The sequence below is a fragment of the Magnolia sinica genome, chromosome 5 (assembly GCF_029962835.1).
Source record: "Magnolia sinica isolate HGM2019 chromosome 5, MsV1, whole genome shotgun sequence".
Classification (NCBI taxonomy): Eukaryota; Viridiplantae; Streptophyta; class Magnoliopsida; order Magnoliales; family Magnoliaceae; genus Magnolia; species Magnolia sinica.
The window spans coordinates 9,423,804-9,437,245 of NC_080577.1; the positions used below are offsets into that span (position 1 = coordinate 9,423,804).

The 13,442-nt window shown below is 36.9% G+C and overlaps 1 long non-coding RNA gene and 1 pseudogene across 1 annotated transcript; both read left to right on the forward strand.

Moving 5' to 3' along the window:
• Positions 1-860, forward strand: LOC131246917 (EP1-like glycoprotein 2; annotated as a pseudogene).
• A 9,182-nt stretch (positions 861-10,042) lies between these two features.
• On the forward strand, positions 10,043-12,727 carry LOC131247206 (uncharacterized). Its single transcript, XR_009171564.1, has 6 exons — positions 10,043-10,168; positions 10,701-11,119; positions 11,299-11,344; positions 11,575-11,858; positions 12,088-12,259; positions 12,349-12,727. It is a non-coding gene; the product is annotated as an uncharacterized LOC131247206 (long non-coding RNA).
• Positions 12,728-13,442: the final 715 nt, after the last annotated feature.

Genomic DNA, 13,442 nt, shown 5'->3' on the forward strand with positions numbered 1-13,442 from the left:
ATGGCTACTCTACGCTGCACAGCAATTCAATGGGTGAACCAAGGCGAAATGGGTGACTATGTAACCGAATATGGCGCCTTCTATCACCAGGTGACCGTCAGTGGCTTGTCCAGTTTCCATTTCAGGGTCTGCTTCTACAACACTACCCCAAATGCACATGTCTTCGCCATCCGCATGGGGACCCCACGGGGCGAAGCCATCATGCGCTGGGTCTGGGATGCTAACCGTAACGATCCTGTCCGTGAAAATGCCACTCTCACCTTCGGCCGCAATGGCATCTCATCCTTGCTGATGCAGATGGCCGTGTCGTCTGGCAAACCAATACAGCTAACAAAGGCGTCAATGGCATTAAGCTCCTCTCCACTGGGAATCTAGTCCTTCATGACAAGAACGGTAGGTTCTTGTGGCAAAGTTTCAACCATCCTACTGACACCCTCCTTGTGGGCCAGTCAGTTCGATTGGACGGTACCAAGAAGCTCATCAGCCGCACATCCGCTGAGGACGGATCGGATGGTCTGTATAGCTTGGAGATAGCTCGTAATGGGTTCGTCATGTACATGGATCACTCCGGTACGGATCTTCAGTATGGAGGTTGGGGAAGAGATAATCAGATTGAAGCAGTCACCTTCGTAAGCGAAAAGCATCACATAGATGAGGCATTCTACCTAACGTTGAATTTTGTAGTTAATGGGAGTGCCTCAGGTGGATTCGATTTGGTTAGGCTGAATTACAATAACACGTATTCATTCCTACGGTTGGGATCGGATGGGAATCTGAGGACATTCACCTACTATGAGAAGGTTGTGGAAGGTGCATGGATGCCAACGTTTTCATACTTCAGTGGCACTTTTGTGATGTAGAGTGGGTGGCGGAAAGTTTCATGGCCAAGATGGATCAGAAAAGGCCCGGTCGACTACAGAAGTGATCCGGACCATCGGACCTTAGATTGGGCGTATCTCGAAATCCGGAATGAGTTATCTGACGTAAAATATATGATTTTGGGATAGAACGAGCTACTTTAGCCAACCAACCCGCTATGCCGGGTTGCGCAGTCCGGAATTGCGAAAAACTCCTTAATTGACGGTAGTTTCCCTGTTTTAATTTCGTTTTTACTATAAATAACAAGTTTTTGTTTGATTATAACTCTTCATCTGTCGGGCTTTAGGAGTTGCACCCAACGTGAAAAGAGCTTATAATAATTAGGAGAACGGTTTGGTGAAGCCAAATAGGACACTTACTATTTTTGGCCGAAAACCTTGCGCACTAGTAGACATCACGACCGTCTATAAATAGTAAGTTTACTATTTATAGTAAGTTGTGGATTCTAGGAGTTTGAGTTGTAGTTTGATTCTGATTTCTTTCTCATTGCTTGGTACCCTTATTTAAAGGGTTGTGAATTTGTTCTTAATTATTCATCAATCAATTTCGAATTTATTAGAATTTATTTCTATTTTCTGTTTTCTCGAGAAGTCTCTGTGAGGAGTCCGGAGAAGTTCCGTGGATTCGGAATAGTTATCCTCTTGAGGAAGACGGTGCTCGACCTCACGTCCTCCCCTGCGTCATTTTGATACATTCCCATTCTATGATTTCGGCTACGATAGGGAGTATGGATTGCCGATGAAGTGTGGTTCGCTTGGGCTGTACCAAGAGGGGATGTGTGTTGCGTGCCCTCAGCGCCAAGGAATGTTGGGGTGGAGCGAGAAGTGCGCACCTCCAAAGCCCCCATCGTCGTACGTCATGCAAGGCTAGTGCAAGCGTCGATTACTATAAGATCGATGGTGCAGAACACTTCTTGAGTAGGAATGTGGAGGGAGTGGGGCCCATGAAGGTGGAAGAGTGCAGGGAGAAGTGCAGTAAGGATTGCAAGTGTGTAGGGTTCTTCTATTGGAGGGAGACTTCCAAGTGCTGGGCTGTTCCTTTCCTTGGTACGATCAGGAAAGTGGAAGAGTCATCCCACACTGCAGATATCAAGTTCTCTAAGTATAGGAGTTTCATCTTCCCACCTTGTTCTCCATTGTATCTTTCCACCGTTGATGTGTGGTTGGACGATTAAATAATCTGTTTTTGGACAGCTACATAATCTAATTTAAGGATGGCAACTTCTGTTTTTGGACGGTTTAATAATCTAATTTAAGGCTTATCCGCATTCATGTCAGTGTACCATAAAGTTATACATGTTTATCTTAAATTGTCTACAAGTATATTGATTGTCTGTTGCTCACAATTCTCGAATATGAAAGCATCTTTTGGGAATTGGAGAGGTAGCACTACGCCAAAATGGGCAATTTACGACTTATTTTTGCGACGGACTTCGTCCGTCGCTAAAATCTCTTGGTTTAACGACGGATTTAATCCGTCGCTAATGGAAAAAGTCCGTCGCTAAGCCTGTGTTTGTCGAAAATCCGTGGTCTGAACGTCGCTGAATTTAGCGACGGACGAACATCCGTCGCTAAAATCTGATTTACGACGTATTTACGACGGATATTGGTCCGTCGTTAGTAGGCGACGGACAAAATTCGTCGCAAAATTTGATTTTGTAACAGCCGTAAATTCCCGCCCAAAACACCAGATGGCGCGCTTTTCAGTTGCTTTTGCGACGGATCATGGTCCGTCGTAAAAGGACTTTTGCGACGAATCATGTCCGTCGTAAAAGGACTTTTGCCTCAACATTAATTTTTTTCATTTTTATAGGAATATGAGTATATAAAAAATAAATTTTTTATAGTCTAATAATTATTTTTTAATAGAATTTCAGTGGTTTAATTGTACATATTTGTATCTAAGATTACTTTTTAACAATTGATTGAGTGCGAAAAGAAAATTTATTTTCTTTTTATATTAAATGAGTGAAATTTTTATTTTTATTTTTTAATTTAAAATTAATATTTAAATGATTTGTAATATCACATGAAAAAGAATATTGAGAAGTTTAAAAAATTTAACAATGTTTGAGAAAAAAAATTAGATTTTGAAAAAATAAAAATAGTGATTTAATAAAAATCTATTTCTAAAATTTTACATATTTGTATCTAAGATTACTTTTTAACAATTGATTGAGTACAAAAAGAAAATTTATTTTCTTTTTATATTAAATGAGTGAAATTTTTATTTTTATTTTTTAATTTAAAATTAATATTTAAATGATTTGTAATATCACATGAAAAAGAATATTGAGAAGTTTAAAAAATTTAACAATGTTTGAGAAAAAAGATTAGATTTTGAAAAAATAAAAATTGTGATTTAATAAAAATCTATTTTGTGGGAAAAAAGAATTTTAAATAAAGTTGATAAATTTGAAAAAAAAAAAAAAGCATTTGATTTTGAGGAAAAAATAATATCCTAAAAAAGAAAATAAAAAATTTTTAAAATGTGAAAATTTTCACAATGTGGACCCCACCATAATAGTTTATAAAAACAAAGAGATTTTTAAATATATATATATATATATATATATATATATATATATATATAGATATATATATATATATATATATATATATATATATATATATATATATATATCATTTTATAAAAGAAAATTGAAAAGTTGAAAACAAAATGATGCTTTTAAAGAAAAAAATCAGCATTTTGGAATTTTTCGGAAAAATAAAATAAAATTTGTGAAATTTTTTGAGATTTTGAAAATAAAAATTCAAAATTTATATTTTAATTTTTTTGAAATATTTTATAATAAAAATGATATTTTGTTAAAAGTTTTCAAAGAAAAATTCAGAGTAAAAAAATATACATTTTGAAAATTATATTATTTTTAAATAGAAATTGAAATTTACCTGTGAAATAAAAAAATGTTTGTTAATAAATTATTAGGTACATCCACTAATTGAACCTTTAAACGTTAAAATCAAATTTCACTCAAATTGTTGATCAATCTTGTATGCCCAATATCTTCCTCATATGTAGCTTGATCGAGGCGAGTAACTAGTCAAATTGTGGTTATTGATCAGTAAAGCAGAGTGAATGGACTAAACATGTAAAATAGGTCAAATATTCTAGTCAAAATTATGACCCAACTCAGTAACATCGTGAAAACCTAAAAATTGATGTTAGTAAGTTTTGTGGGCCCCATCATGATGTGTGTCGAACATCAACACCATGCATTTGATGTGTCCCCTTTAGGTTATGAGATATCTCAAAAATCATCCGTATATGAAACTCAGGTGGGCCATTCCATCTAAAACCATGTGAAGACATCCTAAAAATATATAAAAGCACTTGGTGGGGCCCACATGAGTTTTGGATGCGGCTGAAACTTGGTCTGACCCCTCATCCAAGTGGGACACACATAATGAGTGGGTTGGATATGTGAATCACATTTAGGCAAGCCCAATATATGATTATGAATGTTTTCCTCTTTACTATATTTAGGTGAGTTACTCATTACCCTTACCAGAGTAAACTCTGTGGGGTCAACCATTATTTATTTATTTTATCCACTCTGTTCATCCATGTTAATAGATAATTTGAGGTGTAAAGAACAAAAAGGAAGCATATCTAAATCTCAAGTGGACCAAATCACGGGAAATAGTGTGATTGAACCTCTACCATTGAAAAATTCTTCAACGCCATAGAAGTTTTTGATCAAGTTGATGTTTGTGTTTTATTTTCATTCATATATTTTTGATATTATGAACAGGTTGGATGGCAAATAAACATTACTGTGGGCCCAAGGAAGGTATCAACGTGGAAATCATTTTTCCACACTGTTTCATGTGGCATGTTCCACTTGAGTTTTGAATTTATTGAAAATTTGGAATCAATCCACATCGTTCATCCATTTTTCGAGATCATTTTAGAGAATTATCCAAAAAAATGAATCATATCCAAAGATTAAATGGACCACACTACAAATAAGGGGAACGGATTGGCTACTCCCCTTGGCACCCGCAAATGGCTGGTGGTCGGTGCTCTGCGGGCCCCACCATGATGTATGTGTTTCATCCATGCTGTCCATCTATTTTTAAAGATCATCTTACGGCATGAGACCAAAAAATGAGACATATCCCAATCTGAAATGGACCATATTACAGGAAACAGTGTTTAATGAGCGTCAACATTAAAAACGTTTTAGGGCCCATAAAAGTTTTGGATCCAGATGATTTTTGCTTTCCCCCTTCATCTAGGCCTACATGACCTAATAAACAGATTGGATGTCAAATAAACAGTACAGTGGGCCTTAGGAGGTTTTAATGATGGATATCCACTCACTATTGTTTTCATGTGGTGTGGTCCACCTGAGATTTATATACCTCTCATTTTTGGAATAAATTCCTAAAATGATATTTAAAAATGGATGAAGGTAATGGATGAAATACATACATTATGGTGGGGCCCACAGAGCACCGACCACAGCCAAGGGGCCAGTTCCGGGGAGACTAGGGATGCAGATTTCCTGCCAAAATTTTCGCAGCAAGTTCCTGTGCAAGGATGCTGGGTGGGGCCCACTGTAATGTTTTTGATCAATCCACCCTGTTCATACATTTTTATAGCTCATTGTAGGGCATCTGAAAAAAATGAGTTAGATCCACAACTCAATTGAGTCACGCAAGAGAGAAAATTGGGAAAAGAAATTTGTACCGTTGAAACCTTCTTAGGCTCCATTCTGATGTCTATGGGCCATCTAAACCGTTTATAAGGTCACTCTCAATAGGATAAAGTGAAAGAACCGAAAAAATATCCTGATACAAAATTTTCATGTCCATAAGAATGTTTCAACGGTGCTCACTGAATCCCCATTGTTTCCTCTCTTGTGGCTCACTTGAGTTTTGGATCCACCTAATTTTTAGTCACGTGTCCTAAAATGATCTCTTAAAACAGATGAACGGAGTGTATTTCTCCAAAATATCTCGATTGGCCCCACCCAGCATTCTTGCACAGGAAGTTCCTGCGAAAGCCTTTCACAGGAAATCTGGGTCTGGAGAGTAGCTACTGAAGTGACGTCAGCAAACTCCGTAGGCCCCACCATGATGTACGTTTTGTATCCACACCTTCCATCCATTTGGAGAGATCATTTTAAGGCAATATCCAAAGAACGAGTTAAATCCAAAGGTTGTGTGGTCCACCCAAGATTTAAATCCAAAGCTCACCCATGTACGTCCAATCAATAATGTTTTCTGATTGTGTGGTACACCTAAGATTTATTTCAATATTCTTTATGGGAATATTATACAAAATGATGTCATGAAATGGATGGACGGCGTGGATGAAATAAATCTATCATGGTGGGCCCATAGAGCGATGCCAGGTCCAAAAGTTAACTTACCGTTTTGAATCCAATTTTGCATTGTAAGTCTTGTATTTTATATAAAATAGTGGTGACTCGTCCATAACAATAATGGATGAGATACAGAGTATCCAGACCATCAAAATAATCAGTCTAAGTGCAAATAGTAAATATTTATAATTTTGTTATGTAAAAAATCTTAACCATGCAGAAAATGGTCCCATGCATGTACGACCATTAATAGAGATTGTGTTATAAATTATGGTAAACTCACAGTATATGGATTGAAAGTTTTATCTTATTTTCAACAGGAAACCCATCCGTCGCCCGCTCCTTTTTTCCCTCTTTCCCTCTTTTCCTCTTCCATCTCATCTTCCATCGAGAAATCCTCCCAGGGCCGTTGGAGCGTCATCTTCCATTGAGCATCATCTTCAAATAGGTGAGTTTTTCTTTCTCCACACCACTTTCTGTTGAATTAATGCCTGTCCACCATTGAAACAATCGGGGCTTGTGGATGTCTCTCTCTGATGTCTTGTGGCTTTGGAAATGTGGTTTTGGATGAGTATATGATGAGTGATTGCTAGCTACACATGCACATGCAGACGGTAGATGAGTGGCCCCCACCATTTAAGATGGACGCGGCCCTGCAAGGACGGACTCTGTCCAGATAGGAGCTCCGTCGCCCACTGTGATTTCCATTATACAGTATGAAATCTCGTTTCCGATCTCTCTCCAGTTTCATGTTTTATGATCGATGATCCTTTCAGTTATTTTTTTCTTCCCGATCCGATATTGCTCGAGGAAACCGGTTTTGATAGCTGGAATTGGATTTATTCTCCTTCTTCAAGTTTTTCGAGGGATTTAAGGCATTGATGCAAAAAATCGGCGTTGGATTTGGCGGTTTTTAACCGATTTTGAGTTTCCGTTTATGTAAATGGGTGGTTTGGGTGGATTTGTTTCCAGATTTGCTGTTATCTGGGTCCAATTGAATCAGAACCGTCCGTCTGTTTTTTCTTTAGATTTTTTGATTTTAGCCATTTCTTCGCCTTTTCATATTATTAGAATCATCTCCCTTCAGTGTCCTTTTTTCGATCTGCGTTTGTTTGTTTTTGTTTTTTGTTTTAAATGTTCTTCTTGATTATTTATTTATTTATTTATTTTTTTGTGGTTTTTTTATTTTTGAAACTTGATATTGTATATAATTTCTTGTATATGCAGGTGTTGTTGAAGATGGAGATGATATAACTGGAATGTGACTTATCTTTGCATGAACTTCTCTTCAATCTGCTTGAATCGGTTGGTCATGTATACCTGCATTTGTAGGTTCATACTGTATGCTTGTTCATGCTAGAACATGGATATCCATGTTCTTGGTCATTGGGTGGTGCTGATAGTGGCAATGATGCAATTTCATTAAAATATTGTGTGCATGTTGTTGAGCTGAATCTTGGATGATGGTATTGTCTGCCCAAATCACTTAATGGTGTGGGAGCTTTGCTAAGCCCACACGTGTAAGGCAGCCTGTCTATGCAACATGTTCCATCCTGGAACATGTGTGCAAGATCTATGCCAATGTGTTTGATGGAATTCCAATGAGCAACAAGCATGTCACATGTTTGATAAAATTCCTGAAACAAAAATGTGTATTTTTTAGGCCACCTGGTTCAAATAGTCACAAGACCAGTCCTCTCGAGACTCACACGACATAGTTTTGTGATTTGTATCAAATTGGAGGTGACAGTCTGTAGGAATTTAGGTCCCTGATTCAGATTTTCTACAAAATCAATAGATGTAGTGGCATGCATTCTTCAGTAGACTTAATGCATGTATACCATTGTTAGTCTGGTTTATTGTTGCTGCATTAGAATTTGAATATATCTTTTGTTCTTTAAGAAAACTATTCTTCTAATTCATCCAATCACTTGTTGGGGCTTTGAGTCCAAACAGGTACGGGCCCTATCCAGTCTAGATATATTTTCGAGTTTTCATCCCAAAACATTTAGAGCTTTGTAATGAATTGAAGATAGATTACTCTGGCTATTAATCAGATTTCACTTAGTAAGCACTAGTAATTGGAATGCACAACGCACGTTGGAGATAGCAGTCAGGAACACTATCTCTAGACTCTCGAGTGAGATGGAGAGGGGGCCTCTCAACACCTGCTACAGCAGGGCAGCCATTCATGAGATCCAGGCCATTTCTTATGTGATGTTCATGGCGAACATGCCCGAACCCATCGAGAAATCCTCCCTGCGCCGTTGGAGCGTCATCGTCCATCGACCATCACCTTTAAACGGAAGGTCCTGTATTCTGTTTCACCTCCACTGAGGTATATTCTACTTTCCTATTTCATCCCTCCCTCGAATTGTATTACAACAGATTTCTCTAATCCATCTCTTCCTTTTTTTCTCCCAAAATTCAATTATTTTAAGGGTTGAATTTTAGTTTGAAGCTATAATTGGTTACTTTTAGTCAAGGAGAGATATTGTTGAGATTTTGAAAATCTCACAACGATATCGAAAGAAATATGCCAAATATTAAGAACTACGTAGTTTCTTGATCCCAATCTTCCAACATTGGGTACGTAGGCAGCCGTTCATACTAGACCGTATCGGTGCAGCCACAATTTTTTTTTCCCATTCTCGTAGTGTGGATGCATTTTCGTCAAGACTACTTGGCAACAAGAGTGAGGTGGATGTAAGTTCTCGAAACCTTTAATTAATCTTGAATCATTTATATCTTTATCGCTTCATTTATATGCTATTGTCAGGGTCAACTTGTAACTCCTCAGAACCCGCTCTGCCGTAAGACATTGCAGTGCATGACGGTTCCCAGTGGTTAAGTTGCAAATTATTATTAAGAGTTGGTTGGATATATTTTATTTTTTGTAAATGTTGTTAATAGTTGGATGATGAATGTATTTGTGAATGTAAATGAAAATAAAAAAACTTATGATATATATATATATATATATATATATATATATATATATATATTGGTGAATGGATGATGAATGTATTTGGGCTGAACTATCTATTGGTGTGATATTTGTAAGTTACTTGTGATGTTTCTTATAACTTGAAAATTTTCTTTTCATCTTCTTTTGCCTTGTGGAAATTTGATTTCATCTAGATGGGAAGTAGATCCCTAAGCACATGATTAAAATTGCTTTTGAAAATGTTCTACGCTTTTTTTTAAAAACCCAACTGCTCCCTCACCTGAACATGTCATTGCTTCAATTTAGATTTTGTGCAGTTAGACATGGCTACCTGTGTCCAATATCATGCAACGTGGGTATTAGATCTGTCTCAAAAATGGCCAGCCATATCCAAATAATTTATATTAAAATAATAACTAAAATTATAATTTAACAAAATATGTTAGTAATATGATCATCAACATAGCCTTCTCCACACTATATGGGGTTGTCTTTTTTGTAACTTGTTTTGCGAATCATATTTAGAACAGGAATTCTTTTGTGTACTTGGGCAGACTGCTAAGGATTGGTAGTTTAATTTCAACATCTACTAGAATTGGAGTTGTATCTTTTACAATTTATGGTTGTTTCTCTGTTTGCAGTTGTGCTACACGTAATATTTGATAGTATTTAGCAGCAGCTGGCATCGAGTATTGGTGCAACTCTTGTGACAGTGTGGTAGCAGTCTGTTGTACTGACTCCACTGTTGCATCTTAAAAGTAGTCCATGGGGATCTATTTGTTCTGATGAGTGCAGGACTTGCATGTCATCTTAATGCTTGTTGTGCATTGCCTTTGTATTCTTATTCAGAACTGGAATTCTTGTGATTTTCTTTTTGTAGATGGATAACATGGAGTGCTTTTTCAAGGAGAAAATGGGTGTCATTGCTGAACTTCGAAGTTCTGGAGTACCTATGGAATGTGCCTAGCCATTGCATAGCATGGAAGTAGGTAAAATCATGTACCTAAGCTTCGAGTACTAGTTTACAGGTATAATATGTTTTTTTAAGATTCTCTTAATGACCACAATTGTAGCTAATGTAGAAACTGATCTCCATGATCCCATTGCACCTCTTGGCTCCGTAGCTTTTTTCCTTTTGGAGTTCGATGTATGCAATATAGAAAATCCACCCTAAAACTGTTCTTTGGACTTCCTTTCACTTTATTTTTATTTTTTTTCTTTTAAACTAACTGCTTTGATTTGTTAGTGCTTTATGTATGTGCTTGAGAGTTCATCTTTTGGGTGTTCTATATTTCTTCCATAGTTTGGTAAGGACAAGGAAAATGAAAAGGAAAGCAGCTAGAGTGCAAGGTTTGCAGTTTTTGTATAATGAATGGTACATCGTCTACAGGGCTGTAATCAGAGTTGTAATCTGAAACAAGGGAGGATGGCATGTTTATCCCTTATTTGAAGAGTAATATTTATTTTTCATTTGTCATCTTTGTCTTTGAATGATTTTTTTTTTTCCTTCTCCTATTTCAGGGCTTGGTTGCAGAAATATGTGCTTTGACTATAGAAATAGCATGGAACCAGAGCCAGGAAGGTGCAGAAGAACAGATGGAAAGAAATGGTGATTCTCTAAGGATGTGGTGTCGGATCAAAAGTACTATGAGCGCCACATGCATAGAGGTCGTCAACGTTCAAGAAAGCCTGTGGAAGGCAATGCCACTGCCAACAACAACACCACCACCACCACCAAATACACCATCGATTCCAACACCAATCTCTCCATTTCAATCTTCTTTAATTACGGAGAGAATATTTTGTATGTTCAAATTTAAATAGTCTTACTGGGATCCACCACATTGCTTGTAGAAACTAGCACAGCCGAATTACACTGCTGCGGCCTCACCATAAAGCTGATTGCAAGGATCGATCTACAAGCTATGGCCCAAAAACTGGTATTCACCTTTTTCTTGTGTCCAGAAATTTGATTTGGCAGTGATTTTGGTCATGCACAGTTATCAAAGTCAATGTTATATAACATGTTTGAAAGTTATTCGATTCAATATTTTAATAGTAACATATGGCCCAATTAATCTGACCATGTCAGGAATGCCAACTTTGAATGATTTGCCAGATTTACTAAATACATGTCACATTTTAAGGACAAGCTCAAACATAAGGTACATCCAAAATTAAAGTGGGCCACATCATTAAAAACAACAGGGAGTTGAAACTTTCTCGGGCCCACTTTTTTATTTTTTTATTTTTTATTTTTATGCCCCAACTGTTCACAAGTTGATTCCCACTTTGATTGAGGGCAGACACAAATTCAGCCTATATGAATCCTCATTGCATTGTATCTTTTGTCAATAATGACTAATTTTCCTTCTCAAGTTGTTTTTTCCAACAGCGTTTTGCTGCAGTCATAATGCGGATAAGGGAGCCGAAAACAACAGCTTTAATATTTGCATCCGGTAAAATGGTGAGTTGATACTTCATGGGTTATGAGAGACTTCTAATAGTAGAAGGAAGATCTTGTGGCTGATTAGATTGTAACTCTTTTAAGAGAATAAGTGCTATGAACCTTTTCATGATAATTCGTAGAACTTAAATACCACAGCAGGTGTCTGTGCTCTAAGCACCTAGATGATGCGAGTTTATGGTTGTGCAAGGAATGAAGATTGGCAAGTCCAGGTACATGTTTGCTTCTCTTCTGTTGGTATTTGTTGTAAACCGAAAGTTCAAGTATTTGCTCTTTTAACTAATACTTTTATCTTTGGAATTATGTATTGCAATTGCTTTCGAGTTGCCCTTGGATTTTGTTTGTAAACCAGACTTGTAAATTTGGTTGATGAATTATTACATTGTTGTTGCGTTTGGATGCAAAGTAGATTGATTTACAATCATTCTGTTTAATTTACAGGAAATGACAGAAACTGATGAAATTTCCCAGTATTTATAGCGAAGAGTTCTACCTCGAATTTCAGTAGGCACTTGTTATTGGGGTTTTATAAGTAGGGACTGCAGCAGCTGGATCTCGTGTCACATTTCAATGATCCAAACCGTTTATATGATGGGCCTCAAAGCAGATGGGGGTTAAGTAAAATAACTCTCACATTTGGATATTTTCTTTGCTACTTCTTTTTCTGTCTTTCTCACATCAAGTTCCATTCTGAATTTGTAGGCTGCTTGGATGTCCTGCTCACAGTTGGGGCTTATTCAACAGCTAGAGGCACGGTGATCTCAAGGTTGTTTATTAGATTCTTTTGGTTTGGACTCAGTTCAGTATTTGTAACATATATCTACATGTGAGTGTAGTATTATGTTTGAAATTTACATTTTCATATTGTTGTGGCAGACCCATGGTCCCTTTTTGCTATTGCTGTACAATAGTTTTTTATATCCTTGTACTCATACATGCTTCCCAAACTGCATTGCAGGAAGGTTCTGGAGGAAAAGATAACCGGAACTCAGATTCTTTCTATTTTTGGATTTATATTCTTGTGTTGGGAGTTTATGTTGGCATACGCATATTTCTTGCTTTGCTACTTAAATTCCCAGCTTGTCACACCTTGTCACAGACGTCTGATCAGTGGTCGTTCTTTCAATTTTTTAAGTGGATTTATCAGGTACTATTATAAATCAAAATTTGATTTTTGAGTCGCTCGAAGCAGGTGACACCATTGTCCAGTCAATTACATCACTCTTGGCCCTAATAAAAGCCCACAAGGAATTTCCTGACATCACTCATTTTGTTTCTTAATAGTAAATGGTTTCCTTAAACCTACCAGTATTCTATATTGGTGATCTTGTTGGTCTTAGCAGAGCTGGGATGTACATCTTTCATATTCTTCGACCATTGCTGGAAAAATGTGAGTGTTATCTTTTCATATTTCCATGTCTTCTACTAATTCTTTTAACATCTTTGGTCTGACATCTTTTTCTAATTGATCAAGCTAATCATAGCAATAGGATTTGAATATTTGATTTCTAGATACTTGGTGATACCTAAATGGAAATCTTTATTAGTGTCTTATGTACCATCATTGATTAGCTAATATACTTTAGGTCAGCAGTAGATCCTGTTAAATGGCCCACCCAGTTGTTAAATGGGTACCCTCCTGTTTGTCTTAGGAGTTGGTAACTTCACCCACTATTCAAGCCTTTCTTATGCTATCTTCAGTGAATTCGCTGACATGATTTGGTGCCAATGCTCTCTGAATTTAATACACAGGAATGCTATTGTTACTTGGATTAAGAAGAAAACAGGACCTGGTA